The following is a 27500-nucleotide window of genomic DNA, read 5'->3' as shown; positions in this document are numbered from 1 at the left end:
TGTAAACCTTTTTTTTCCAAGTTGCTCGTTGCCTTTTCTCTGATTGTTTTCATAATAAATCAAACTAGTTTACTCAGATTTTATCCACACATTTTCTACCGCTTATCCGGGGTCGGGTTGCTGGGACTGATTTTAAAGACCAGATTTCAAAGATCCAATTATCTTGTGAAAGACGTCAGCTCAAGAAAACTACAGATTTCAAACAGTTAATTTAATTTAGGAATTATACATGACAAATATTTTATAAACTAACATTCAAAAAAGGTCTCATGTTCCTCCTGCAGTACTAAGTATCACTAGGGGTATTCGTACTGCGATTTGCAAAATGCTGTGACACAGGAGGAGGTCACCGCATTGTTACTTCTGAGATCACGGCGAATCACGTGTGTCGTCGTGTATGTCCCCGCTGTGACAGCGGTGACTCCGCCCCGCCTGTCACTGTGCAGACTGCATGTTACCCTAAACCCACACAGCACACACGAGTGTGCACGTGTTGTTAAAAGTAGGCTCATCTTTGGCCCGTGACTTCCTGTTTACAGCTCTGTGTTTGTTTGTAAACAGTCAGTGTGAAAACAGACGAGAACAAACAAACAATGAACCAAAATTCAGGTGAGAGTCACTTCAGTTTCACTGTGGAGGCTTTAAAAATAACTCCAATCTCTAACCTGAAACCAGTGGAAACATTACACACAGACACACACACACACACACACACACACACAAACACACAAACCTCACACACAGACACACACAAACCATACACACAAACCTCACACACAGACACACACACACACACACAAACCATACACACAAACCTCACACACAGACACACACAAACCATACACACAAACCTCACACACAGACACACACACACACACACAAAACAAACACACAAAAATCACACACACACACACACACACACACACACACACACAAACCATACACACAAACCTCACACACACACACACACACACACACAAACCATACACACAAACCTCTCTCACACACACACACACACACACACACAAACCATACACACAAACCTCACACACACACACACACACACACACACAAACCATACACACAAACCTCACACACACACACACACACACACACACACACAAACCATACACACAAACCTCTCTCACACACACACATACACACACACACACACACACACAAACCATACACACAAACCTCACACACACACACACACACACACACACAAACCATACACACAAACCTCACACACACACACACACACACAAACCATACACACAAAACACACACATACACACACACACACACAAACCATACACACAAACCTCACACATACACACACACACACACACAAACCTGACACACACACACACACACACACACACACACACACACACACACACACACAAACCATACACACAAACCTCACACACACACACACACACACACACACACACACACACACACACAAACCACACACACAAACCTCTCACACACACACACACACACACACAAACCATACACACAAACCTCACACACACACACACACACACACACAGAAATGTTCCCTCTCTGCGGTCGTTGGATGGAGAAGCTTCCAGAAATCTGATGAGAGATCCAGATGCTTTGGCTTTCTGCTTTCTGTGTGTGTGTGTGTGTGTGTGTGTGTGCACTGCAGTCAAAAAGAAAGAGTCTTTCTTTCACTTTCTGTCTCTCTATAGTTTAACTGACCTCAGTCTGGGCTCTGAAATTGGGGTTAATGTACATTTAATTCACTCCCCCACCCCTCTCACACACTCTGACACACACACATACACACACACCCTCTCTGTTAGACTTTCGTATTTCAGGGTGGAGGTTGACGGTGAGTTAATTTGAGTTAGTGACCACGTGAGTCGGTGGGCGGAGCTTTCTCTGAGCTGGTCGCCTGTGATTGGCTGATCATGGAATAATGGAGACTGAGCGACAGACCTCAGAGAGAAAAGGACCACTGTCTCAATTTATTTATATTCGAGGTCGACCAATATCGTTTTTTTCAGTGCTGATAGCGATTATTAGTAGCTAATGAGACGGATAACTGATATTTGGAATGCATTCACAATACAAATGATTTTTTTGTCAATATTTAGAATTTGGAAAAAAACTCCAGCACATGACTTTGTTTAAATGCCTTTAACTAATGTTTAATACAATTAAAACTTTTAATGTCAAATACAGCAAGTTCCCAAAAAATGTAAATAAATATGAATAAATAAAAATAGCTCCCTGAGCTTTGACAAAGTAAAAGTTCCTCCCATGCTGACACTTTCTTTCCACTTTTTAATTAATTAATTTTTATCAGCAATCATTAAAATGAAACACTGATTCAGGTAATCTGCAAAATGCCAAATATTTTCCCCAATTATCTTAGTTTATACAATTAACATCGTTCCAGCTGCTAACAGCAAACATTCACTAGCTCTCATCAAACAGTGGTGGGCGTCATCGTATTTGCTGATGGGCTGGTGGCCGTCAACAAGGCGATTATCGGCTGATAATAATGTGCGATCAATAAATTGTTGCATCTCTACACTAAATCTAACAATACGTTGATCACAGAAACATAAAGTTTCAACAGATCTGCTTCATATGAATGCAAATGTTATATATTCGTGGTTTGCAGATGAACACTGCTAACATGTATTCTGGGACCTGACTGGGAATACTGGACGTGAAATGTTGGGGGCTGACTGGACGTGAAATGTTGGGGGCTGACTGGAGGTGAAATGTTGGGGGCTGACTGGACGTGAAATGTTGGGGGCTGACTGGAGGTGAAATGTTGGGGGCTGACTGGACGTGAAATGTTGGGGGCTGACTGGACGTGAAATGTTGGGGGCTGACTGGAGGTGAAATGTTGGGGGCTGACAGCGGCCCTCTCAGGCTGCTGCTCCAGTTTGCTGATGCAGCCAAGGAGCTGCAGCCGGAACAAAAGCAGCGCTGAATAAACTGCAACACAAAGAAAGAAAAACAGATTACGGCTCCGTCACAACGTTGCTTTTACTGCCGCAGAGGAGCGAGCTCACAGCGGGGGAGACTTTTATTTCTTATCGCCGCCAACACACTTTTCCCACTCAGTCACAGAGTCGCTCTGTCGTCTGAAGAAACCGAAACAATAAAGTTTATTCAGCTGCTGCGGAGACACACAAACAACTGGAGCTATTTCAGGCTGCTGCAACACTTCTCTTGAATCACACACTTCACATCAACACACACACACACACTCATACATATTTATCGTGCACATATACACAAAGCAAACAAACCGCGTGCACACACACACTACAGAGTGTTTTTATTTTATGCATCTTTATATTTCTACTCCAAATCTTCGTCTCAGAGGGAAATATTTTTCTTTTTTCTGCACTACTTTTATTTATCTGACAACTTTAGCTTTTTCTTATTTTGAAAATCAATGATTTAAAAACAATAGATGCTCAGTCTGTAAAATATGATGCATCTCAGATTTATTATAGATGTTAAGGATTAAACAGCCCAACACTTTAAAAGTAGTTAAAATTAACTGAAAAGGTCCAGTGGGCAGGATTTAGGGGGAAATTACTGTATGTCAGAAAGGAATTATATAAAAATAAACAGTCTGTTTTCTTTAATGCAGGGTTCCCCAACCTGCTTTTACTGGGGGCCACTTTTACAAAATAACTGGTGACCAGGGGCCAATCACAGCAGCCCCATACATGTCTCCATGATTTTAGGATGTTTGAAACATTTCTAGGATTTTAAAACATTTCTAGGATTTTAAAACATTTCTAGGATTTAAGGGTGTTACTAAGAGTTTAGGACCTTTCCTGGATTTTAGTACAGTTCTCAGATTGTAGGATGCTTCTAGGATTTTTAAGACATTTTAAGGATTTTACGGTTTTTGTAAAATTTTAGGATGTTTCAGGATTCAGGACATTTTTAATATTTTGGGATGTTTCAAGACGTTTAGGATGTTTCTAAGATTTTAGGAATGATTTGGTGATTTTTGGGCATTTCTAGGACTTTGGATGTCTCTCAGATTTTGGGACATTTCTAGAACCATAGGTTTTTTCCATGATTTCAGGACATTTCTAGGATTCTGGGATGTTTCTAGGATTTTAGGGTGTTGTGATAATTTTAGGACATTTCTCTGACTTTAAAACATTTTTTGGATTTTAGTATATTGAGTGTCACAATAATATACACTCCCAAACCCTCCATAACCAACCGCACTGTCACTTTGTAGATCCCAACACACGCAACAAAAACGCAGCTCAGCTGAAAGGTATTGGTACTTGTACTTGAGTAAAACTGCTGCCTGGTGCAAGTCTCACTGAAAGAAACGTGTCCTCGCTCGGCAGGTCTAACACTCGGTCCTCACAAAGACAGGAGAACGTGAGTGCACACACACATACAAGCCTTCAGAGATGTCTCTGGTGATTTTTAATGGAAGCACTGCAGCGTGGAGGCGTTTACTCAAAGAGCAGCAACTTCTCCTCTCCTGATTCACACCAGCAATTAAAGAACAGCCACATGCCTCTGAGGTGAGGAGGAGGAGGAGGAGGAGGAGGAGGTGAGGAGGTGAGGAGGTGAGGAGGGGGTGGGAGATCAGAGGGAGCATCGAGAGGAGATAACGCTGCCTCCTTTTGTGCGTAGAAAGACTCGCCTGCCTCCTCTTGTGTGCAGATCTGCGGAGCGTGACTGTATTGTCACATGGCGGACGCGTTCACGCCTCAGATGAGCCGTTTGTCGACGGCGATGTTTGTGCAGGTTTTCATTGTGACTTGATCAAAGAGGTGGGAGGTGGAAAGCATCAGTTTATTAAAGAAGGAACCGTTCAGAGCAGCTTACTGTCTGAATAACAATATTACAACCTGTCTGTGTCAGAGCTCACAGCCTCGCCTCGTCTCCATCTTTATTTCACCTGAGCGAGGACGAGACGCCGCCGAGTCGTGACAGCGTGGTTACAGCTGACAGCGGCCGCTAGAGGCCGGGGTCATCAGGATTCATGCCCGTCCGCAGAAAACGACGAAACTGTGACGCTGTAATCACAGCCGCAAATTTCAGTTAAAGAACTGATGAGTCAACTGATGGAAGATGAATCAGCAACTTCTTTGACAATTAATTATTTCAGTCATTTTGCAAGTAAAAATATGTTGTGAGGTGACCTTTGACCTGCGACCTCCAGATTCTAGTCAGTTCACGTTTAGGTTTCTGCCAAATCTGAGGAAACTCCATGACGCCATCTTCAGATGTTGTGTTCGGTAGCGGTGCTCAGTTTGATTAGTTTTGTCTGAGTTTGAGACAGAGAGGGACGTGTGTCTCTCGATCCATGTCAATACTCTTTGTGACTGCTGCGGAGGTCGCAGGAGCCCCATACATGTCTCTCGGATTTTAGGACGTTACTCTAATTTTAGAACGTTTCTCAAATTTTGGGACATTTCCAGGATTTGAGGACATTTCTACTATTTTAGGACATTTCCAGGATTTAGGGACGTTTCTCGGATTTTGCTCTGACTTTGCTTTCATCTGATCAGGGAGCTGTCAGCCCGTCCTCACCGTGACGTCCTTAAATACTGACGCCTCCTCAGTGATTTTAGCAGACGGACCTTCAGCACAGCTTCTGGCGTGGCAGTGTGATACACGGACGGTTGTCGTCAGGTTGAAAGCATTGCCGGTGATATAAGAAGCATGACGTCCCTGCAGAGCGGGCGGAAGATTACCACGTTTCATGTACACAAACTACCCACATCATCACGATACACAGCTGGTTACATTCAGCAAAAAGTCCCATCATGCAGCAGAATTCAAAGTTCCTGCAGCTGTAAACAATATCACAAACACAAGGTCATGAAGTGTGTGTGTGTGTGTGTGTGTGTGTGTGTGTGTGTGTGTGTGTGTGTGTGTGTGTGTGTGTGGAGGCAGCATCACGCCGCTGCAGCTCGGCTGAGAGCTCCACCACATAAATAAAAGCTGCCTCAGTGTCCCGGCTCTCAGAGACATTTTTCCAGAGGCGAGACACATGTAACGGCGTCCCTGACAGTTTGCTAACATGGCTCGTGTTCTTCTTCTTCTTCTTTTTCTGCATGAACACATTCATGGATGTGACGCTGTCGTCTCCTCCTGCACTATTCAACACGCCCGAGGACACATTTAAAGCCCGGACGTCCCACACCAGAGACACAACCGTCCATCTCAACATCTCACACAGGGAAGCTGGATGTGAAACTCTCAGGTGTGTGTGTGTGTGTGTGTGTGTGTGTGTGTGTGTGTGTGTGTGTGTGTGTGTGTGTGTGTGTGTCTGTGTGTGCTTGCTTGCGTGTGTGTGTGTGCAGAAAATTGTGTGGTGGACGTTCAGACCACAGAGGACACGTGAAGGTTAAACCACACGGCTGTAAATTATTCATCAGCAGAAGAAAACACATCTCCCTGTTCACTCTGCAGTGCGCACACACACACACACACACACACACACACACACACACAGATGACCTTTAGTTACTTGATATAAATTCTGTTAACGTTTTAAGCAACATGGAGGAAATATTTCTAACAGATCTGAACGAGCTGAATGTTCACTGATAAATTCTTTGATTTGTTTTGTAAAATATCCTCTGGTGAAGATTTTTTTAAATATTAGGGAAAGATTGTTGTCAAGGTGAAATATCAAAGTCAAAACCAACATGATGTTTATTAATATTATTTAACTTTCATTTGTTTTTACTTTACATTTACTTTTACGTTATTTCCATTTTCTGCTACTTTATATTTCTCCTCTGCATCTCAGGAAAATATTGGACTTTTTATTGCATTATATTGATTTTAAAGCGTAAGTTACGCTGTAGATTCAGACTTTACACACAAAAACACGAGTCTGCATTAAGAAAAAGTCACAACAAACTGAGCACCACAAACATATTTCCACGAATAATATTTGAGTTACATAACAAACAGACGCCAGAAAGAAGCCTGAATTCACTGCAAACCTCCAGGTGAGCTCGTATGACATCAGGAGACGTGGAAATGTTTCCGTCTGATCAGCTGTTCACTCATCAGCGTCGCGTGCTGCCACCAAACAAACAATACATGAAAACATATGAGACCGCTGTCGTTCTGAACTCGCTGTTTTGACAGTGCTTGTGGCGTACGATCCCGACGCCAAAGGCACCTTTGGCGTGTGCAACATGTTACGATTTGGGATGAGAACGTGTTGAACATACAGATATTGCGCATGAAACTAAGTAGCTGGCCGGCAGTAACGTGTTGACCTTCACAAGTTAAAGAAAACCTTCCTCTGAAAACGCTAAAACATTGATTGCATTGCAGCATTCTCAGAACCACACATCGCTCGCCGGGTCGTCCCTTGCGTGAGAGCTGCGTTCATGTAGCCGCGCTTTCACAAGACTAACAACAGCACGCAGTAACTACACGCCAGTGTTTACATGCTACCTGGAAGCCTCCCGCACACACACACTGTAGTTTAAATCTGTAAAAGGGACTGGTCTGCGTGTGCAGATACCGCCAGCTCTCATTGGTTGCATGTGCACATATATTTGTTTATGCACGTTGTTTCAAGCGTAGGCAAAGTCTAAGCAGGTGTAAATGCAAATATCATGTTTGAGTCACTCTTAAGAGCAGACGGTCATAAAAAATCAGATATAGGCAACAAATCAGAGCTGGTCATCAAGACTCGTGAAATCCAGTCTTTGTTTTGCAGGATTGTCCTGGCTGCAGGACGCTCTGAGCGTTTGGTCCCCTGTCCTCTGACAGTGCGCAGGTCTCTCTGACAGCCTGCTGCAGAGCTGACACATTCAAAGACCTGCGACTTTCCATTTTAATAAGGCTGCAGCCAGAAGAGAATTGTGCTCTCCATCGATCTGTTTTTCCTCGGGCTGTATGCAGGGCAGGAGGGAGGGGACATGTCAGATTTTCCCTCAGCCGGCTGGCAGGCAGCAGCTAGTCTAGACATGAACTCACCGACCACAGGATGAGACACACGGAGACAACGAGGGCCGGAGGTGAACGTTTCCCAGCAAACTCAGATCTGTGTCTGCAGGCTGAGAGCTGAAAGCTGAAAGCTGAGAGCTCAAATCACCCAAAAATCAGCAGCTCTGCCTCTACAAGCTGCAGTCAGATCACACGGATGACTTTCACCTCAGGATGACTGTGAGGAAACAGATTTGCCTGCTCTCCTTCATGCACTCAACGTTTCTTTAAACGCTTACTGACGTCTCCATAACCAGGCGGTTATTATTGTAACCATGACAACAAACACCCTCTGACCCCAGTGAGGTAGTAACTTTAACCAAAACCAGAATTTCCTGCTCATATGTCTTTGTTTTTGTGTTTAACCCTTTGAAACCTTGATTTCTGTCAAAAACATGGGAGGAAGGCAATGAGCAACTCAACAAGAAATGCCCCCCAAAATTGGCAAGAAATTTGTAAAATTAAAATTAGAATTAGCAAAAAGTTTTAATTTTATTTTTTTTCTGTAACAATTTTAAACTTATAATTATTGGACTTTTAAATATCTAATATAATGGGTTTCAATGGAGCATTTTTGGACCTGAACAGTCTGAATGTAACTATTTAGTTTCCACAGTGTATTTTAGACTTATTGTAGGAGCTGAGCTGCAAATTCACTGATTACACTCAAATACACAATCTGGACTACAGTTAGGACACATGCATCAACACACACACAGTTATCACAACAGGAAGAAGAAAAGACACTAAAATGAGACAAACAGTCACTAAAGGGTTAATTAAATCTGCTAGCATCGGTTTTCATTTCAGCAAAAGTGACAAAATCACTGCGTTTTATGATAAATCTACTTTTATCACAGTTAAACTGTAGGAACTTAAAAAGTTAATCATCTTTATCGTTATTAACAGCGGTGAAAATGTAGTTAAATCTGAGCAACATTCGGCTGAAAGGTGATGAGCGGCATCAGGTTACTCGTCTGAAAACCTTCTGAAATCTTTAATTTCATCTGATCAGATTCAGATTTACATCCTCTTCCTGTTTTATTTTCCAAATGAGGTCGATTTGTTTGGTCCAATCAGACATGGCGTCCCCTAACGATCCTGTTCCTGCGTCACCGCCGCCCTCCTCCGTTCTCTGCTCCGATTGTGTTTTTCTTACTTCCCTTTCTGTTTTTCTGCCTCTCGCTCCTTTTTCTCGCTCCTCTCTCGCCTCCCTCCTCACCAGTCACCGTGATGAAGTGGCCAGTGAGCCGCCGTCTCTGCCGGTAATCACCACGGTAACTCATGGCAGCGCCGCGGCGCCGGCAACACGCCATCCATCACCGCCTCCGCTGCTGCAGGAAACTGATATATCAAGATGTAAATTGTGGCCCTGCTGCTCCTCTGCTGTCTCCGGGGAGGAGCAGAGAGGAGGAGAGGAGGTGAGGAGAGGAGAGAGGAGACATTAAGGGAAGGGAGGAAACAAGGAGCTGAGGGGGAGAGAAAAGATGGAGGAACACAAAGGGAGGAGGAGGAGGAGGAGGAGGAGTAACGAGGGAGTACAGGACAGAGGGGGAGGTGAACAGGAGGAGAAAGAGGAGAAGAAGAGGCAGAGGGAGGAGAAGCTGAATGTATGGCGCTGTTAATCCACCCTAATCCAGCATTATTGCTTTCTCTCAGCCCGCAGTGATCTGCTCACACACACACACACACACACACACACACACCTCAGAGGACGTTACACTGACTCACATCGTCTCCTGGAGACGAAACCTTCAACCTAAATTTTAATTTTTTTACATTTTTTAATATCTCACTTTCTATTTTTCTCAGTTTATATTGTTTACTCGCTTTGATTCATGATTTTGATTTATTGATTTGAGGCGCGACAAAACGGACTCACACTCAACGGTTTTACTGGTTGACCTTGAAGGCCCCCCCCAGCTCGCCTCTTTCCACTGCACATATATACCAACATCTGTTTTTTTTAATTATTGGAAAAGGTAACAATTGTAGTCACAGGTTTTTATCGCCTCCGGCTCCCATCGGCTTTGATCAGCAGAGATAGAAATATAACAGCTGGGTGGTCACGCTAATTTTAGCTCCTTTTGTTGACAAGATGCAACGATGCACCACAAAATCCCGTTTGTCTCCGTGCCAACAGCGCTCACACGTCGTTCCAAAATCGGTCTGCACAAAGTGTGAAAAAGCGACACGTACCATGTGCACGGACCTCCATGCTGCTTTCTGCTGTTTATTGAGCTGCTGTCAAACACCAGTTTGAAAAAAAGCAGCATGCCTCAACCCTGAACCCCAAACCCAAACTGCAGCCTCCACGCTAAAATGGAATCATTTCTCAAACAAAAGGAAGGTGAGTCCCCAAAATGCAGCTGTGCAAGCAGATTTACGTCTCTGCAACATCCCAGGTGGCCGTTTGGTTCTAAAAACGTTCTGAGAATGGTACAATGCAACCAAAGCAATATTTTAGTGACATTTTTGAAAACTTTCTTCCTTTGTTCTCATGTAATGTTGTGTTAGTCAGCATTTAACCTCACAGGAACATTATCTGAAAAGATATACATCCTTAAAATGTTAAAATGTTTTCTTTAAAACATTATTGCAACTTGTAGGTAACCACAAAATTTGTGGGAACGTTCCCTGCTGGCTGGGATGAGTGTTACATGTCCCCACACACACACACACACACACACGTCATTATTTGAATCACGTGCAGGGAAAGGGTTTTTCACGCATTATTATTACATACAAAGTCAAAGATGCACAGATGTGAAAAAAACGTTCTCGTAGCAATGCAAATACACATCAGGTGAACTTGAGTGAAAAATCTCCCAAAATGTGTGAATCTGTAAAATCGCGCTGTTTCCACGCCCTCCACGGCACACTAAAGATTACAGACAGTTGAAATGTAAAATATTGAAAGTGTTGGATCTTTTTCAGCTTGTTTCCGGAGAACTATCCGGTGCTTTAATATGGAAAAGTCTGAAAAATCCAGCAATCCTTCAGATTCATGTCGTGACCCTCGGAGGAGTCTCCAGTTTCTAAAGCCACATTTTCACATTCAGCCACTTACCAACAAACTTTACCGAGGAACCGCAAACTGAGCAGAAAAATTGCTCATCACTTCCAAGAATGTACAAAAGGTTTCTGCCATTTCATCATTTCAGAGTTTTTCTGAGAAACAGTTGCTTCTCTGGAAACCTTCAGAACCAAAAGCTGCTTCATGTCCGACAGGAACTCTGCACCTCAGCGGCGTCTTCGCCTGCCGCCGCCGATTCATACACAAACAGAAAAAACACAACGCTGCGGTCTCTCATGTCTCTGATTTTAAAGGTGAGCTAAAGCTTTCTGTTGAGCTCTGACACATTTACAGATGTAGTTTGTTAATGTGCACCGTCCCCGTTAGATATACGATAACTCCATGGATAAGGTATGACGTCTCGGCATCACACAGTGACGCTGCTTTAGACACAAACACTTCCTGTTCACACGGAACAAAACGATCACCTGAGCGACAGATACCGAAGAAAGAGTCTGGAGCTGATGATCAGTGAACGTGTATCAGATGATTATGAGCTCCTTTTAAATCCTAAACAGATCGATGCTGGACAGACATCAGAGATCTCACACCGACAGTAAACAGTGAGTCAGCACAGCGCTCAGCTGTAAACTGCTGACTCATGTTTGAAATGACTCAATACTACTATTGATTTTTAATCATCACTATAAAATCCAACAGATCAGTCTTTTCCAGGACATCTGCATCAGTGTTCTGACTGAGGGTGTTTTTTACACACCAGCTGTTATTCACACGGAGACGACGTTATGTTTCGGACATTAACAAACTCATTAACAAACAGGAAATGAATCCTGCACACCACATTCTGCAAACATGACAATAATACAACAAATCCAAACCAATTATATTAGGAAACATGGAGATAAAAATCTGAAACCTCAAATTAGACGAGCAGACTCAGAGTCCTGATTTAAGAAACTTCTTTATTTAAAATATCTCAATAAAAAAAAACAGAAAACTAAAGAAATCCAACATTCTCTGTAATATGATGCCTGAGTGTCATTCTGACGCCAAAACAAAACCTTCTAAATCTTTGAGAAATATTCAACTTGTTTTCACTCAACGACAGACGCTGATCTGAGATGTGAAGATTTTCTGAACACAAGCAGTCGCACGAGAACGTCACCTCAATGAAAGAATCTACGGACACGTTTAGACGAAAATGGAACAACAAAAAACAGAAAAGTCTTAACTTGTGTTTTAAAAAAATCATGCTCATATGAGCTGCACGAGAACGTCACCTCAGTGAAAGAACCCAAAACTGATGACAAAGACTCTGAGTCTGACATTTGATGCAAACATGGATCCCAAAGAACGCTCAGTCACCCCAAAACTAACGAGAATAAAAACCATGAAAGAGTTAAAAAAGAAGCCGGCAGCAGATTTTCCCGTCATCGTCCACAGAGACGTGATCAATAACAGCAGCTGCAGCCTGATGATGCTGATCAGCACAGAGAAAGAAACAGAAACACTCACAGATCAGCAGCAGCTCCGTCCAACGTCTGATCCTCGTACCGTCCCTGCAGACACACACACACACACACACACACACACTTCATCAGTCTGAGATCCTCAACAGACGCCTGCACACTGTCCTCATGCAGGAAATCTGTGTGTGTGTGTGTGTGTGTGTGTGTGTATGTGTGTGTGTGTGTGTGTGTGTGTGTGTGTAGATCTCTTCAGGTTTCAGCCATGACATCATCTCAACCCTCCCCCGAAGCAACACACTCACCCTCAGTGTGTGGGTGTGTGTGTGTGTGTGTGTGTGTGTGTGTGTGATGGAGAGGGTGAGGCGCTAATAAAACCACTGGATGATTTACAGCATCCTGAGGGCACACACACACACACACACACACAGGGAGCAGCAGCTGCTGACCTCTCTGAGCAGCAGAAACAAAAGCAGTAAACGTGTGAGCCGACACACAGAGCTGATGTGATTACAAGGAATCAGGAACCGGCCAATCAGAGGCAGCGCTGGATGACATCACAGAGGCGTAACGGGCCTGTAAACGCTAACGGAGCGTGAAGACACTATAAAAAGTGCTGCTGACTTTTACTGGACACTGAATGTAGCTTCGTTATGAGGCTAATTACTGTTTTATAGCTTCTGTTTTTATACTTATTTTTCACACTTTATTCATTTATTGATTTCTCTCTTTTTATCGACTGTGTACCATTTCCCTCAGAGGTCAGAGGTCAGAGATGAGGTCACACCTGAGTCTGCCACTTTCCAGCACGAGACGGGGAACCATAATGTTGTAAACAATGCAGTGAACTTATTTATTCTTTAACTGATTTTGTTTCAAATATCCCTCAGATAACAGAGATGGCTGTCTCACTCAGGAACCACAACGTTTTCTCCGTCTTTTTTTTTCCATCTTTGACAGTTTTTATTATCGTTACGGAGCGCCGTGTGAACAGGAAGTAATTACTGATTAGTGCTCAGCAGAGTGAGCAGGACAGACTGTCGCTGCCAGAGACGCCCATATGGCACCGACAGAGCCGAGCCAAGCCGAGTCGAGCCAGACCAGACTGGAATAAACCAGTCCGGCTTCCAGCAGCCTCTCCCTGCACACACACTGCACCAGTACACCAGTATACTGCACACACACTGCACCAGTACACACTGCACACACTGCACCAGTACACCAGTATACTGCACACACACTGCACCAGTACACCAGTATACTGCACACACACTGCACCAGTACACCAGTATACTGCACACACACTGCACCAGTATGCTGCACACACACTGCACCAGTAAACCAGTATACTGCACACACACTGCACCAGTACACCAGTATGCTGCACACACACTGCACCAGTATACTGCACACACACTGCACCAGTATACCAGTATACTGCACACACACTGCACCAGTATACTGCACACACACTGCACCAGTACACCAGTATACTGCACACACACTGCACCAGTATACTGCACACACACTGCACCAGTACACCAGTATACTGCACACACACTGCACCAGTACACCAGTATACTGCACACACACTGCACCAGTATACTGCACACACACTGCACCAGTACACCAGTATACTGCACACACACTGCACCAGTAAACCAGTATACTGCACACACACTGCACCAGTACACCAGTATACTGCACACACACTGCACCAGTACACCAGTATACTGCACACACACTGCACCAGTATACTGCACACACACTGCACCAGTACACCAGTATACTGCACACACACTGCACCAGTATACTGCACACACACTGCACCACTAAACCAGTATACTGCACACACACTGCACCAGTACACCAGTATACTGCATACACACTGCACCAGTAAACCAGTATACTGCACACACACTGCACCAGTATGCTGCACACACACTGCACCAGTACACCAGTATACTGCACACACACTGCACCAGTATACTGCACACACACTGCACCAGTACACCAGTATACTGCACACACACTGCACCAGTACACCAGTATACTGCACACACACTGCACCAGTATGCTGCACACACACTGCACCAGTATACTGCACACACACTGCACCAGTACACCAGTATACTGCACACACACTGCACCAGTATGCTGCACACACACTGCACCAGTACACCAGTATAGCTAGTATAGTAGTAGTAACCAGCCACGTATGAGGGATTTCTGGGATGTGACCTCACAGCATCACGTGACCTCACAGCGTCATGTGACCTCACAGCGTCATGTGATCTAGAAAAGACTAAAAAGTAAAAAAACTAAAAACTGTTTTGCGATAAAGTGAGATTTTTTTCTAAATTGATTGACGTGTTTCTATTAAACGTATTTTATGAAAATACATTTATAAAAAAATAAATACGGGTTAATAGAAACCTGCCTACTGTTGCTGTTGATTTAATTCTTTTTTATTCCTGCAGCAGCTGAATGTTTGACTTTGTTCAGCCTTGTTTCCAGCTCTGTGTGTGTGTGTGTGTGTGTGTGTGTGTGTGTGTGTGTGTGTGTGTGTGTGTTTCCAGGTGTACATTCGTCGTAACTAAAAACCAGACTCAGATTCTTTGTGTTGGAGAATCCAAACAGAAACTGGGTGTGAGCGTGGAAGTGACTCCGTTTAGCAGAAACACACCTGAACAGCAGGTGAGCTGTTAACCCCGTCCTGCCCTCTCTGTGTCTTTTCTCTCTGTTTGTCTCTCAGTTCTCTTCTCTGCGTCTCCTGTGTGTTTTTATACCTCCTCGTTTCATCACCTCGACTCCAGCGAGCTGATTTGTTATGCTAATGAGTGAATAAATCTGCATATCAGTGAGCGGGATCGTGTGTGCAGCAGCTCAGGAGGGAGCCGTCCTGCAGCAGCGTTATTTTTATCCAACAGTCAGAAACATATCAGAGCTCCTCTCTCCTGAACGCAGCCCGCTCTGCGTCGATACAACGTATAGATGCATCTGTATCTAATTTTGTAATTCATTGTATTATGTTTATTTGAGTGAGTAATAAGATTTTTTACACTGTTTACTGAATTGAGAAATAAACTGATTATTTTTTGTGAATTGAATTGAATCAAATTTTGACATGTACCAACAAACAAACATTAATATTGTGATAAATATACCGCCATACAGCTTTTGCCCTCTGGGGTCTTTCTGACCCCGCCCTGTTTTGACTGTTATTTAAAGCATTTTGTATAAACTGTCAATCATTTCTGTGTTACACCTTTAGTCTTACTTCAGTCCAGCCCATTACCTCACTTTTTTACCTTCGTTTTAGAATTTAGGCCAATAGACCTCGTTTACATAAGTATAAAAAACATATTTTGATGGCAAAACATTTCATTTGGGGTCAGAGTGACACGAGGGTTAAATCAAGGCTGGGTATTTTTCTTTATTTTTAATTGTATTTAAATTTCCTTTAACACTTTGTTTCTTTTGCTTTTAATATTGAACATAAAGCACTTTGAATTGTGCTGAAATGTGCTACATAAATAAACCCGCCTTCCCTAATTTCAGCCAGACCTGCTAATCGTCACACAGAGGGAAACATGAGCTCTGAATGCTGCAGACACAAATTCTATTTCCAAACAGTCTGCTGCCTTTACAAAGTGGATTTAAATCCGACACCGTCATAATTAGTGGATTTAAAGAGCACGTGCGGCTCAGAGAGGCTCGTCTGCACACGCTCATTCAGAAACACAGAAACGTTTCTGCCCTGCTCTCTGGAGGCACAGAGAAAGTTATCGGGGCTGTTTGTGTTGGCACGTTTCAGCTGAATACTAAAGTCCTTTCAAAATAAAGCTCCAGGTCTCTGCAGAGGGCCGCGTCATTCATCACACACAACAGCCATTGTCTCCGCAACAAAAAACACACACACACAAACACTAATTGTGTGTTTGTGTGTGTGTTTCCGGTGCTCTGGCATTGTGTTTGTGTTGATCAATCACCAGCACCGTGAGGAGCAGAGGGGGGAGCAGGAGGAGCAGGAGGAGCAGGGGGAGGGCGGGGCGGCGGCGGCTGGGGCGATGTACCACCATCCCACCTATTGGCACCATCCGTGTTCAACAGAGCCCTCGTATAAATCACTGTTAATGACACCGGGACAGAGAGAGGAAAAATACCAGCACAGAGGAGGAGGAGGAGGCGCAGGAGGAGGAGGAGGAGGGGAGCTATTTGGCTAAAGATTCAGCTCAGAGCTGCTCAGGATATTTAGGGAGTTTCACCTTCAAACAGAGGCAAACTGCAGAGCTGCTGTGTTTTTAATTTCTTTAATTTAACCTTGAATCTGGAAAAACTCACTGAGATTAAACTTCTCAGGCTGCACTTTGCAGACACACTATTTTGGAGAAAACTATCAATCATTTTCATTATTGATCAATTTCTTCATTATTTTCTACAAGGCAGAAGGTAGATTTATTAGTAATTTCTTTAAACAAAGTTTGAAAAATGAAATTACAGTTGGATCCTGCTGCATCTTTAAGTTGAAGGATGAGTTGGTAAAAATCAGCAGCTGCTGTGAAAATTCCACCTGGTTGCTGCTGATGGCGTCATACAGTTCCTGCAGTGCATTTTTTGAATCTGAATCAGAGTCTTGTGTCCTATCGGCTCCAAACAAGGTCCGTCAATCCAGTGCAACAGCTTGATCCGGGATGTTAGGGGTTAACATGTCTCTGTGAAGATGTGTGCAGAACAGGCTCTGATTCGTTGCTGAGTGAGCCTCAATCACATCTCATCCACTTTATTCTCCCGCGAGCGGACGTTAGCCGGAAGAGGGCTTGGTAGAGGAATGACTCTCGGTCCAAGCTGAGTAAGCCTCGCCCTGATGCCGGCTCTCTTCCCTCTCTTTGTCTTTTGGTTTCGTTTCTCCCCTCTGGTCTGACTGGACCTCAGCACATGCCGTTGGTGGGGATCCTCTCGTGGTCTGCTGCATTCAGTCCAAACTCCACACAACTTTTCTTCTCTAATGTAGAAAAGTCGAGCTTCAGCAGAAGGGGCAATGGAGTTGAAAAAATAGAAATATATCACAAATGAAGCAACGAACTGAGGAGCATTGGGTGCCACTGTCGTCATAGCAACTTCTGTATCAAACCTTAAATCATTTTATCTAGAAAATGTAAAAAAAAGAGAAGCTTTTTACACTTTAATATTACTTTTTCAAATCACCTAAATACCACCTCATACAAGCATCAAAACTTTTTGGCCATAAATGGGAGTTTTTTTCGGAACCAACGTGTTTCCATTAGGCATATTTTATATTTGCAATTTCAATTTGTGCAATTTTGAGTGTTGGAGTGGATGGAAATGTGCATACAGTAACAGAGTTAGACTGTTTCTGTGTTGAAGCTCGTGTCTGATTTAAGAACGCAGCATGTCAGCGCTGAGAATCTGTCTCCTGTTTTATCTATACACATCCTGACATTTACGCTTCTATTTATACTCCTGCAGATCTATTTATATATCAGCTGGACTAAAGAATCAATAACACAATTATCTCTCTGTGTGTGTGTGTGTGTGTGTGTGTGTGTGTGTGTGTGTGTGTGTGTGTGTGTGTGTGTGTGTGTGTGTGTCCTTCAGCTCAGTGTCACTCTCAGCAGCAGGTGGATCGACTCTCTGTGCGTCTGCTTTTGGACCTGATGAGGGAGCAGAGACAACCTGTTCGACTCGCTGCGTTTACACAAAGATGGCGCCATAGAGCCGCAACAAGGCCCCCCTTTACCCCGCCCCTACATGTTTACACAGAACCAAGCGATGGTGTGTGATCATACACTGCATCGCTGCATCACGTTAGCAAAGGAGACGTGACGTTTAACACACCAGCGTCTGCCTCTAGCGTGACAAATAATACACCTGACAGCAACACTTTCTAATCAATAACGTCATAATATGTCAGTAGCCGAGTTTAATTAACCCTGAAATTGCGCAAATTGAAATTGCAAATATATATATATATAATACACCTTATGTCTGCATGTCCACAACTGCTCGAGCCAAAGAGTAGCACGAAAGTGTGGGGACCAAAATGTTCCCAGAAGCAGACTGCAAAGATTCGAGGAAACGAGGCGTCTCTGAGTGACGATTCAAATCTGCAAGCCCAAGACATGACCGTCCTTATAATGATGGTACTACTGTAGTACTGTACAAATACGCTGTATACTCTCTGATGCACTTCTCGGTCTTTCACTGCTGGCATTTTTTAGCAACCCTCCTGGTTCTCAGTAGGTGGGTTTTCATCAACCCTCAAACTGTGCAAATATAAAATACGTCTAATGGAAACATGACAATTTTAAAAAAACTTTTACTCTCTCATGAGGAGGTACTTCAGGCGATTAGAAAAAGCCATATTTGTCTAAACTGCAGTAGAAACCCTTTTTAGTCTTTTCCAGGTCACATAAAGCTGAAGGGTCACATGACGCTGTGAGGTCACATGATGCTGTGAGGTCACATGACGCTGTGAAGTCACATGATGCTGTGTCTGTGTGCTTGTCAGTAGGAACTGGCTCCCTCATGATGCAGCAGGAGCTACAAGAGCTGTTACTGCATCACATAACTCTGAGAAAGTTTTGAATCCACAATTCCTCTGTGAGATCGTGGACTACATCTCCCAGAAATCCCTCATACGTGGCCGCTCCCACGTATAAGGGGCTCGCCTTTCCATCATGGCTCCATAACACGCCTACGTGGCCTTAGATTGGAAATAATGACAACTAGTTTGGTGGCTGCAATAGAAATAAAGCTGCTGATGTTTTGGACATCCATCACCATGGTTACTGGGATGTTATCAGCAGAAGAGAAGTCACATGACATCACTTAGTGGAAACACAGTCAGCTCCACATTAAGTTTTAATCACTTTTCAAAAATATTGTTTAAGTTTTGTGATGAAAACCTGCCAAGTGAAATTATGTGTCTGCAGAGAGTCAGTCTGAAGCTGATTTATAAGGAACGTCAGTTTGCTTAGAGTCCAACAGTCAACGAGATCAAACCAAAATCCATCTTTTCACCCAAACGCCACTATCGTGTCTCAGAGTTCCTGTATGAACACATGTGAGCAGCTGTATCTGAGGAGGAGGAGGAGGAGGAGGAGGAGGAGGAGGAGCTCATAAATCATATGTCAGATTATCAGCTGTCAGCAACCAGCCGCCTCATGAAGAGTCATGTTCTGTTCTGAACGCAGCGTCGACTCCAATCATGTCCCATTACAGCACATTCCTCCATCACACACACACACACACACACACACACACACACACACACACACACAGACACACACAGACACACACAGACACACACAGAGAGAGAATGAATAATCATGATAATCATAATGATTTCACCTTCTCATGTTCCACTGAAACAAGACATCATGCAGCTGATTACTGAGCACGACACTCTGCTGATTATCCCACAGAGATACTCCTCAATCAGAACAAAGGAATTTCACACACACAAACACACACACACACACACACCCACACACACACGCGCAGGATTCCCAGCGGACGCTGGTGGAGACTCCCTCCAATAAAGAGGATTATAGATTGTGGCCTGTGCACCCGAGTGTTTCCAATGAAATAACAGCCTCCTCCTGCACAAGTCATTAAAATTTAAACCATCCCCCTTTTAGCTCAATATCACTGTACTGCTTTGCATGCATTACACTGTGTGTGTGTGTGTGTGTGTGTGTGTGTGTGAGAGAGAGTGTGAAATCTCTCAGTGAGCCTGCAGGGCTGCAGAGGATAGAAACACATTCTCACTCACACTTCCTCTTATCTTCCTTTCTAATTTTCTCTTACTTACACACACACACACACACACACACACACACACACACAAACACACATGCACAAACACACATGCATGCACACACGCATGCATGCACACACGCATGCATGCACACACTCACACACAATCACACGCAGTGAGACAATCCTGAGATGGGGAGGAGGAAGGAGGAAGAGGAGGCAGTGAGATGAATGTTAAATTTACATTTTTCCCTCAGAGCTGATGGTGTCGACAGGAAATACATATTTATGTTGAGGCAGCACCTCGACAGGACGGGGACAATGACACACACACACACACACACGCAGAAGTGTACAGTCTAATTTTGTGTGTTTCAAGATTAGAAAGCTTGTCAGTGAAAGGTTTTAAAGGTGAAAAGGTGAAAAAAGGATGAGGTGGGAATCAGAGCTGCAGCGAATGATTAATTTCATTAATCTGCTCTATCAATCTGATTATTTTATTTATTGGGCAATAGTTGTTAGTTGTTAGTTAGTTGTAAATGAAATGTTAGAAAATAGTAAAACCATGAAGACCCAGAGCTCCAGGTGATGTCTTGTTTTGTCTGAAACTAAAACAGATTCAGTTTTCTGTCACAAAATTTTAATGAAACAAGAAAATATTTCAGAGGATGGAACCAAAAAAGCTGCAGCACTAAACATTTGATCATAGGTGACTCAAACGGCTGAGTGCTGAACAGCTGCGGCTCTAATACGCCTGTGATAAAGTCTTCATCTCAGCATGTTTGCAGTGAATTTGTTTCTGAATGAACATTTCAAAATGTAAAAAAGAAAAAGTTCTTCCGCTGAAGGGAATGTGCCACCACACGAAGCAAAACGCCGACAAGAAAAGTGAAGAAAAAGACTGCAAGCCAGCGAAAATGCAGTTAAACAATCCAGGACGATTTTTATACGTAAGAAAATGTGTTCCACACGTTTGTTAGAGCGGACGCGTTCATACAACTGCTCCACTGCAAACATGACTGCTTCCAATCATCTGAAACAGCAGCTCACATGACGCAGACTGCACGTCTCGTCCTCTCTTTGACTGTTCATTTCAAACAGCTGGAGGTTGTAAAAAACAATTTAGTTTCACTGTTTCGACACACAAATACAGCGGAAACATGCACGAAATAAACATATAATAAAATGTATTTACATGTTACAAGTGATTTTGTTTTAACTTGTTTTTTAAAATTGATTTATTATCTCATGTCTGCACTTTTGATATTTTTAAAGGTGTTTTTTTCTAAAAATCTTTAAATCATTTAGTAATTAATTTTACCTTTCATATCTTATCGTCACTTTTATTGTAAATGTGTATCCTTCATCATGTTTTTTATATTTTATTGCTCTTTAAAGCACTTTGAATTGTCCTGTTTGAAATGCGCTATAAAATTAAAGCTGCCTCGTTTTTGTATTTTTTTTGTAGTTTTCTGGGTTTTTTTCAGAAGTTTTGAGACTTTATATGAAAGCAGCACTTTCGGCTGGTTTCATCAGCTCGTCTCTGCGTCACGTTTAAATAAAGTTATTTATGGATCATGTGGACAGACTGCAGATTTATAACTTCATAACATCTTAAAACATCTGAATCTCCTGCGTTTCACAGCTTTCTTTCAGTCGTCCAGTAAAGAGCTGCGTTGGTCTGTTAAAGTTACTTTGAATAAAAGTTTCCAGGTTTTCTGTCAGAGTTCCTGGAAAACTCTCAGCAGGATCTGGAGTTTATAACGAGACGTTAAAATGACGACGGGCCCCGAAGCTGGCCGCTCTCAACACTTCACATCCTAAAGGAAAAACCTCGCTGATGATTTAACTGGTCGAAAATTATTCTAACAGAAGTTCACAAGTTAGAAACGAGAACGGTTCCACGTTTTTACTCTTCTCCACCCAAAGATTTAACCCTTTGACAGCTGGTATTATTTCTTTGAAAAAAACGAGGAGAAAGCGAAGAGCAACTTAAGGAGAAATTACCAAAAAATTCGCAAGCAAGAAAATAAGATTTAAAAGAGAAAATTTAAAAAGAGAGAGTGAGAATTTCCACAAAAGTAACACGAAAAACCAAAACAAAAAAATAAGAAAAAAAGAGAAAATAAAAATAAATAAATATAATTCATTTGAAATGTGAGAAAACGGGTTTTTTTGTTTGTGTCAAATTGAAAAAAAGTAACAGGGAGGGAACATCATTATAAAATTATCAAATAACTGGAAAAAATATTAAGGAAGCTATATAACGCTATTATTATATATATTATATATTATGTATTAAAAACTAGGTTACTATATATACATATATATTATTCTTTATATTGTTTAATTGTATTTTATCACTTTTTTCAGGTCATTTCCATTTTTCTTCTCACTTTTCTTTCTTTTAATTTCAGCTAATTTTCTTATAACTTTTTAATATATTTTGCTCATTTTCTTGTAAAGTTGCTAATTGCCTTTTTATATGTTTTTGAAAGAAATAAAGCCAAAGTGCTCAGGTGTCAAATGTTATAAACATTTTTCACTATACTACACAAAAAACAACAAGCAGTAAATTCTGAAACGTTATGCTGATAACTGACCGAAGTGAACTTAAAAACATCAGTGAGATTAGTATCAGATATTTCCCCTCATTATAAACTGAAACACACACACACACACACACACACACACACTCACGGACATCTCAGTGTGTTCAGACAGAAAAAGAAAGAGTTAAGTGTGTGTGTACGTGCATAGGGTGTGTATGTGTGTGTGTGTGTGCGTGTGTGTGTGTGCGTGTTATTTAATCTGAGCTCACAGACAATCGATCGATCAGCCAATTAGGAAACTTAGTGAAGTGAGACACACACACACACACACACACACTAACTCCATCAGCTGGCCTCTCCTGTTGCTAGGCAACATGATAACTCAAAGGCTTGTGGGACAAGGTGAGCGAGCTCTGAAGAGAAAACCTCCCTGTCTCTCTCCTCTCCCTGTCTCTCTCCTCCCCCTGTCTCTCTCCTCTCCCTGTCTCTCTCCTCTCCCTGTCTCTCTCCTCTCCCTGTCTCTCTCCTCCCCCTGTCTCTCTCCTCCCTGTCTCTCTCCTCCCTGTCTCTCTCCTCCCCCTGTCTCTCTCCCCCCCGTCTCTCTCCTCCCCCTGTCTCTCTCCTCTCCCCGTCTCTCTCCTCCCCCTGTCTCTCTCCTCCCTTCGTCTCTCCTGCCCCTGTCTCTCTCCTCCCCCTGTCTCTCTCCTCCCTTCGTCTCTCCTCTCCCTGTCTCTCTCCTCCCTTCGTCTCTCCTCTCCCTGTCTCTCTCTCCTGTCAGTGGCTCAGTCCTCGGCTGATGTCTCCTGTCAGATCCAGATGTTTATTGCTGAGCAGATGTTTGTTCCCTCACACCTGTTTGTTCCCTCACACCTGTTTGTTCCCTCACACCTGTTTGTTCCCTCACACCTGTTTGTTCCCTCACACCTGTTTGTTCCCTCACACCTGTTCACGCTGCAGCACAGACGACTCTGACTCAGAAAATCACTCAATATATAACTGATAACTGATGCAACAGTAAATAAGTTCCAGAATAATACATGTGTTGCCTCTCAGATCTCGTCTTCTACATGTTTACAGATGTTTTTGGAGGACTGTTCTGCGCTCCTATTGGTCAGCGTCACAGTAAACACGGTGGACTTTGTTAAAGTCATTGAGGGCAGGGCGGGGCGATATGGAAGAAAGTCTTATCGCGATATTTTTTTGTCGATATCGATATATATCACGATATACATCAGATCAGTGTTTCTGTGGAGCTTAAAGGTTCCTCTGACTCCTCAGTGAGATATGAAGATATCATCAGGTTAGTTTAGGTTAAATATTTATTTTCTGTCAGACATTGAACATGACAAATATACTGTAGAACAGCATCACCAGCTGGAGGACCTATTCTACTAAAACTCACAGAGGTCCAGGTACTAAAATGTCCTCCCAGCAAAGGTCCGAGCCTCAAACCTAAAATCAATATCACCATTAACTTACTTTTACTTTGATTACGATTAAAGAACAATTATTTAGGTTTTTGCTCTTTTTTGTGTTTTGTTTTTTGTTTTTTGTCCTCATAGTTCACTGACACAGTGTCATGTGACCATGGTGTGTTGGAGTGTAATAAACATATGATTTATTATTATTTATATTTATTATTATATATAAAATGCAAATCTGTCAAAACATGGCTGGGATGCATTCTATTGACATTCTATCGACCGCGTCTCATATGTCAACCGAGGAAAAGTTATTTCACGATTGATATCGTTATCGTTTTATCGCCCAGCCCTCGCTGAGAGAAAGGCACATTTTTTAGACACAGTCGTCTCTCTGTCAGGGAGTCCTGAGTCAATATGTGTTTGTCAGGGCCAATACCGATATCACTGATCGGATTATTATTAGTTACTAAGACTGATAACCGATATTTGGAAACAATATGGATTTACAATAAATATGAAAATCTTTCTGTCAATATTTAGAATTTAGAATATAACTTCAGCAAAAAAAGTTTAAATGCCTGTGGCAAATGTTTAATCAAAACTGAAACTTTCAGCATCATATACAACAAGTTCCCCACAACTCGTTTTTATAAAGTCAAGTGAAATTTTAAATAATAAATAAATGAATGAAAAATAGCTCTCTGTGGTTTTACAAAGTAAAACTTACAAACTTACAAACTTTACAAAGTAAAACTCCCATACTGACACTTTCTTTACACTTTTAATTAATTTTATTGGTGATCATTAAAATAAAATGTAGATACAGATAATCAAAAAAAAGCCAAATATTTGCCCCGATGATCTGCCAGGCCGATAATCTGTCGACCTCTAATGAGAAAACAAGACTATGACACGCCATACAAATTAAACCATTAAGCCATTAAAGCGTGTTTTTAAAAATCAAATGTTTGTACACTTGCTAATAAAAAACACGAAAAGCCTTTGCAGCTCAGATTTATGCATCGCCGCAGAGAGCTGTCGTTCAGCATAAAGCTGACGCTGCACGTGCTCTTAATAAACTTTTCAACATCTGAGCAGAAGACAAACAACTACTGAGCCAGCATCAGTCTGCAGGAGCCGAAACTCCGAGTCTGACCCTGAAGCTGCTCGTGCTGACGTCCGGCGCCGCTCACATGTCCTACATGTACTCCTGTTCATCCTCGCTCCACCGAGCACAGAGAGCGCGGCTGCAAACACCACCGAAGAAGAGACGTGGCCTAGTTAACCTTTGTATTTCCTGCCCCGCGGCCGCTCTCCGCTCAGCCGAAAGGTTGAAAGATGCACTGAGACGTCTCAACAACAGCACTCACTTCCTGCTCCGCACAACGCCACCGCTCAACTAGAAAACATGCAAATCTAACACGCGTGCGCACTCACACGCATACGCACACGCATGCACGCACGCGCACGCACACGGACACGCACACACACACACACACACACACACACACACACACACACACACACACACACAGGGCCAGGTCTGTCCCTGCTGCTCCCAGTTTAAAGAGCAGAAAAGCGTCTCTCCTCTGTGTGGAAAAGCTAAAGTCACTGAATGAAAATTCGGGCTTTGTCAGCTCTGAGGTCGTCTGAGGTCGTCTGAGGAGACAAGAGATTTCAGCTCACAGAGACGACCGGACGACCTCGTCCAAACTCCACTTTCCATCAGCTGCAGAGCCGAAGAGTTTCGGCCAGACGCAGAAACAAACAGATCCGCCTCCAGCACTCACATAGCAGCGAGCTGAGCAGGACGGAGCGACGAGTTCACGCTGAACGCCGCGTGTTCACGTACACATGACATGAAAACATCAAAACATGAACCAAAAAAAAAAACCAAATGCATGGTTTATGGGGAAAACGAGGGATCACTGGATGCTCTCAAAAGTGTAGAAAACGATATAAATGAACAAAATTCAATCTAAATACCTGCCGGTGAATTAAATAAGTGACGAATCAAGTCATTGATTAATCAGCTAAAATTTCAGTGTTATAAAGCATCATTTTTAAAAATCTATAAATTTCTACTTGTAAAGTAACTACAGCTGTCAGGAAAATGTGGAGGAAAGAAGTAAAACTGTTAAGAAAAGTACTGCAAATGTACTAAATACGATTAATAAATGTTCTCAGTAACACTCGGGACGGGACCGGAGGACAAAACACCCCAAAATTCAACCCAGTCACCAGAAAAAACTTCCTGTAAACTACACACTGCACATTATTATGTAGCAGAAACATCGAAACATTACGTTTTTTTCCCGTGTGGCTATGTTTGGTATAAAAACCGGTAATGTTCGGTAATGTTTTGGCTGTAAAAACCTGGAAACACGGATCTCACACTCTGTGAAAAATGACGACTGTCCATGAGAAACACACAGGTTCATCGCCACAACGTCAGAGGAAACTCCACCAAAAAATAACCGCCAAACATTACGGACTGTTGTTTGTTAGTGTTGAAAAGTGATCCTAAAACTGGTTTAAGCGTCAGATTTGAAGTTTTAGAATTGTTTTCCATGGAAAATCTTGTAAAGTAATCACCAAGTAAGACTGTAAAGTACCTCATACTTGTGCAGTAGGAGTAAATGTACTCAGTGATCATGTCGCTGAAAACTCTTTTAAAAGGCGACCCGAAAAAAATACACGCCAACATTCAACAGTCACCAGAAAAAGTGTTGGCTCCGTACGTTCTGCAAACCACAGATACGTGACATCTACATGATTATGTAGCAGAAACATCAAACCCAAACATTTTTTTAACACCTGGTTATGTTTAGACATGAATGGTCTAAAACAGGGCAGCACGGTGGCGTCGTGGTTAGCACTGTTGCCTCACAGCAAGAGGGTCTCTAGTTCGAAACCCGGTTTGAACGACATGCAGCTCAGGTGGATCGGTGACTCTAAACTGCCCTTAGGTGTGACTGTGAGTGTGTACGGTTGTCTGTCGATATGTATCGGCCCTACGATAGTCTGGCGACCGGTCCAGGGTGACCCCGCCTTCCGCCCGATGACAGCTGGGATTGGCTCCCTTGACTTTACTAAATATGCTTTTATGCTGGTTGTTTTTATCTCTATATTCCATCAATAAATCCATCAATATTTCATCAATAAATCCATCAATATTTCATCAATAAATCCATCAATATTTCATCAATATTGCATCAATAGATGCACGCAGAGACAA

The 27500-nt window shown here is 42.7% G+C and overlaps 1 protein-coding gene across 3 annotated transcripts in view; it reads right to left on the bottom strand.

Annotated features, from left to right (window-relative positions):
* enox1 (ecto-NOX disulfide-thiol exchanger 1) overlaps positions 1 to 27500 on the bottom strand; it is a 97109-nt gene that overhangs the window by 59135 nt on the left and 10474 nt on the right. For 2 of the 3 annotated variants that reach the window (XM_088083823.1, XM_042494216.2), the window contains exon 2: positions 12554 to 12597. The exons of the other annotated variant lie outside the window; for it this stretch is intronic. The gene's annotated coding sequence lies outside the window, so the exon portion shown is untranslated. The remainder of the gene's footprint in view (positions 1 to 12553; positions 12598 to 27500) is intronic. 3 annotated transcript variants of the gene reach the window in all.

Source organism: Plectropomus leopardus, chromosome 10, assembly GCF_026936395.1.
Source record: "Plectropomus leopardus strain MGB_pleo_1.0 chromosome 10, ASM2693639v1, whole genome shotgun sequence".
NCBI lineage: Eukaryota > Metazoa > Chordata > Actinopteri > Perciformes > Serranidae > Plectropomus > Plectropomus leopardus.
This window is presented reverse-complemented; position numbering and strand designations above follow the sequence as displayed.